We start from the raw sequence: 4,941 nt of genomic DNA, 5'->3' as shown, positions 1-4,941 counted from the left end.
TGAATGAGGCCTTGTTAATCAAGCACCTCTTCAAATTCTTTAATAAGAGGGGCATACATTGGGTCAATCTTATATGGAGCTCATACTATGGTGCGTCACCTCCACAGGCAACTGAGAGTTGTGGCTCCTTTTTGTGGCGAGATGTAATGAAGTTGTATGGAAAATTCGGTTCTCTGATCTCTCCTCAGGTCCTTGCTAGTGACTCAGTGATCTTCTGGCTTGATCGATGGCAGTTTGATGGCAGGAGCACTCCTATGAAGGAAAGATTTCCCCGACTCCATTCATTTGTCATTGATGATTTACTCTCTGTCAAGGACATCTTTCAGCTATCTGACATAACAGATAATTTGCACCTGCCACTCTCCACAGAAGCTCATCAGGAATTCTTACAGTTGCAAGAGTTATTTTCCACTTTTATTTATCTCCAAATGAGAATGATATTTGGCGGTGCCCTTCAAAGTCTGGAGAGTATCACTCTAAAATCTACTACGACTTTGCTCATCCGCATATAGTGGTGGACCCGATCTTCAAATGGATTTGGAAGTGCTCTTGCACTCTCAAGATTAAAGTCTTTAGCTGGCTCTTGCTGATGGGCAGGTTAAATACAAGGGACATGATGCAACACAGACATTGGATCATTGAGGATGACACTTGTGTGCTTTGTCACTCTCATGATCATGAAGACAGATCACATTTATTTTTTATCTGTCTCTTTAGTCAACGTGTTTGGAACTTTCTTGGTATTTCTTGGGTGCCTCAACCTAATCAATCAACCTATCTAATGGCTTATGCTGCCAGGAAGGAATTTTCCAAGCCTTTTTCACTGAGGTGGTTTTCATTGTTGCTTGGAACATCTGGACACAACAAAATGGGTTGATTTTCAGAAACCCCTAGTTTCAGGTCTTGGAAGAGGAACTTTGTACATGATCTTTCCCTTTTAGCTCATAGAATCAAATGTAAATATAAGGAGAGTCTCCTGGACTGGATTGCCTCTCTCTCTCTTAGTCCTTCTTTGTAAGTAGCCCCCCTCTCCCTTGTATGTTTTATGGTACTCTCTTTTTCTGTTTGATTTAATAAAGAGTTGTGAGGCTGCTGCCTTGCAGTACGTAGTCAGAAAAACATACAACTATCTAGCTAAAGCATTTAAATGCAACAACTAATGCTATCAAAATCGCAACTAAGGTAATAACTGATCCAACAACATAATGATACAAAGCCTCTTTATTGACGGCATATTTTCTAATATTTATAATCTTCAAGCGCATTGCATCCATCTTGATCTTGTGATCATCGACGACATCGGCAACATACAACTCCAATTTCATCTTCTCTTCTTCAATTATTTTCAATTGTTCTTTCAAATACTCGTTTACTTTTTCAACTAAATTTAACTTCTCGACAAGAGGGTCGGTTGCAATTTTCAGTTCACATACCTCCTAGATAAAAATATCTATGTCAACTTGAGGGGCATAACTGTCATAATCATGAAATGCAACAAATAGTTATAAAAGATATTATGCCACATCCGAATCATAAATCGGACGAGGGCCAACGGGGACGAATATCAAAACCATGGCACTACGTATAACAAACAATCATACAAGTAAGAAATTATACAAGCAACTATCTAAATCATACAAATAAGAATTTTTTTCACAAAAAGGATAAGAACAAGAGCCTTACCAAGGTGGTGCCAGCAACGGGATGGCGCGGGCGATCGATGACGATGAGGACGGGAAGGCACTAGGTAAACCACACCTACACATATGCAAACTAAGATGTTAATTTGAGCTCAGATTGCATATAAATCAAATAAACTCCCACATAATTACTCCCAAACTAAAACCCACAAGTGACTATACTTATAGAGCATGAAACGAGCTAAACTAGCAACGAGAGATGAAAGGACAAAGTTGATAACCTTTTGAACACTTGGATAGATAGGGTGCTTCAAATCTTGACAAATCTTGGCAACAATGGAGGATGAGCTCGAGCTAGGGGAAGAAAATAGAGAGGAGAGAAAGGAGAATGCTTGAACTCGGGCTGGGCGAAGAATTTATATAGGGATATATTTAGTCCTGGTTGATGACACAAACCGGAACTAGAGGTCTAGTCCCGGTTTGTGATACCAACCGGGAATCGGGACTAGAGGTGGCCGTGGCATTTTCCGCTCCTAGCCGTTGGAACCGGGACTAATGGCCCCATTAGTCGTCCAAAATCCGTCCAGGACTCATGCTTCGGACGAATGGCATGTTTTCTACTAGTGTTGTGGCCGTTCAAAAAAAAATGTTTTGGTTTCCTTAGCTGGCACCTGCCTCGTTATGTTGTTCGCGAGCGAGCGGGACCGAAGAGATGAGTGGCGATGGCGTGCCGGATGTTGTCAAAACTTTAAGACTGTGGCTGCTCCACCGTAGTTTTTGCTCATCCTTGTTTTGTACTTTCGATGATATTTTTTATTGTGCACTTCGTGTAAAAGCTTGGTATTTTAGGGAGCAACTAATTAACGAGCGCTCCTTCGGGAGCCTCGCAACGATCAGCGCCACTTGGCGCGATGTCAGCCATTTGCCACGTGTCGCGCTTTGGGCGCTCCCTCCGGATTTTATTTTATTTTATTTTTCCGCACGTGTTTTTGGATATTTAAACGGTTTTTTCTGGGTTTTTTGACGTTTTGGTTTTCCACCGGTCTTTTCTATCTTTTCGACCAAAATTGTTTTTTCGAAAAAAAATAATTTTACGCAAAAAACGCATTTTTTCCACGAGAGTCACGGTTTTGTTTTCGCGAGAGGCACGGCCGTGCCTTTTGGAAACGAAAAAAAAATCATATTTTCTATTTTTTTTCTTTCGCGAGAGGCACGATTGTGCTTTTATGAGAGTCACGGCCGTGCCTCTTGGAAACAAAAAAAAACATGTTTCTTTGTTTTTTTCTCTTTCGCGAGAGGCACAGTTTTGCTTACGCGAGAGGCACGATTGTGCTTTCGCGAGAGTCACGGCCGTGCCTCCTGGGTAACAAAAAACGCATTTTTTGTTATTTTTTTCTTTCGCAAGAGGCATGGTTTTGCTTCCGCGAGACGCACGGTTGTGATTTCGTCAGAGGCACGACCGTGCCTCTTTCGGAAAGGGAAAAAATCCGTGCTCCCGGTTCGGTTTTTCATCCGGTTTCTTTTTGTAAAAAAAAAAGTTTATCAAAACCTATCAACATGGGATCTAGTTTTGAAGATCTCGACGCGTGGAATTCAATGGCGAAAACGGTTCAAGATTTGGACGCACGGTTTAAAAGATAAAATGTTTTGAATAAAAGGATCTACGAAAAAAGAAAAAACTCCCAGGTTGCGATAAGTGGCGCACATGCAGCGCGCCACTTGTCGCAACCTGAGAAATTGAAGTGATCTCTGCAAGGAGGACTCTTTAATTAATGATTTCGGGTATTCTGATGCCCATATTAAACTCTTGCGCAGGTTTATCAGCCTGATGCGACGGGCGATGGCCAGATTAATAGAAAGAAGCCTACAATGCATTACCAAGAAAAGAATCGTACCAATACCATCATAATTCAAATACAGTATTCTTGTGCTAAGGCGGTACGTATTGCTCACAAACCAGACTTAAGATAACGTTGACTTCCCGTTCATCAGTCGGAATCACTTCACAAATCACCAGTGTGCATGCTCTAGATGCTGGTGCCCGCCGGGAGATGATAACAAAAGTTTCCTTTAAAGAAACTTATTTTAAGATATATACTCCCTTCGTTTCAAAATAGATGACTCAACTTTGTATTAACTTTATTAAAATTAATATAAAATTGAGTCATCTATTTTGGAATGGAGGAAGTATATATCAATAGCAACAACGGTACGAAATGCAAAATGGAAATGGAAAAAGAACATGGATGCTATTTTGGAACGGAGGGAGTATATATCAATAGCAACAATAGTACGAAATGCAGAATGAAAATGGAAAAAGAACATGGATGCGCGCGAGTGCACCCATGGACGGACGCCGGGCAGGAAGGAGGTTGCGTCGACGCCCGTACGTAGTGCTGGTCCATTCATTAACCGCAGCCGTAAATCTTTTTGCATCCCCGGATGTACGGCTGTCCGGGGGCGCGCACGGACTGTGGGGGCAGACTGGGCGGTTGGGGTCCAGGCCTTTACCATTGACTTGACCTCTGAGGAAGACGCGGCTGTGCATGCCCAGATCTACCACCGTCACCGCCCCAAGCTCCGGCGCCACGCCGTCCTCCAGCCTCATCGACGACGACGACGTTGGCATCCCCCCCCTGGTCGGTGCTGTAGACCGCCGCGGCCCCCTTGTCCGGGCCAGCGAGCACAAGCGCAAGGATCACGAGAGTGATGCACACACTTCTGTCCATGGTAGCTGGCTAGCTAATCGATCCGTTTGTGATGGGCAACCGTGGGGGGGAGTGCACCGATTTGTAATACATCGAGGTTAATTTGGTGTCAGGCAGCTCTCATGGCCCAATCTAGCCGCTAGCAGCTAGGAGCACCCGCCCAATAATTGTTTATGTTGCTTCCCGTTACCCTAACTGGTTGCTTCCATGGAAGGTTTAGGTGACGGAGGTGCCTTGTTTGTTCTGTCTGAGAACCCGATCGATGGAACACCTTTAGTTAAAATCATGCTCTGCTTAGGTTCTGACATAGATCTCTCACCTGCATTGCATCTACAATTTTTTAGGGGTATCACCATTATTTATTGCTCAAATTCCACGTGATGTAGGATACATAAAGGATCAATGGGGATGGACCAACCAGACATGTCGCCCCTAGTTGAGAGGATGTCAAAACTTGGCTAACCTATCAGCGTCGCTATTAGCGTCTCGGCCTTCAAAGGAAAAAGTACAATTAAACATTTAAGACCTCCTATTAATCTCACTAATGATATTTCCATATACTTCGTGGCTCCTTCCTCTAAATCCTTGACAAT

Source organism: Triticum dicoccoides, unplaced genomic scaffold (assembly GCF_002162155.2).
Source record: "Triticum dicoccoides isolate Atlit2015 ecotype Zavitan unplaced genomic scaffold, WEW_v2.0 scaffold95596, whole genome shotgun sequence".
Classification (NCBI taxonomy): domain Eukaryota; kingdom Viridiplantae; phylum Streptophyta; class Magnoliopsida; order Poales; family Poaceae; genus Triticum; species Triticum dicoccoides.
Note: the sequence above shows the minus strand (reverse complement) of the source record.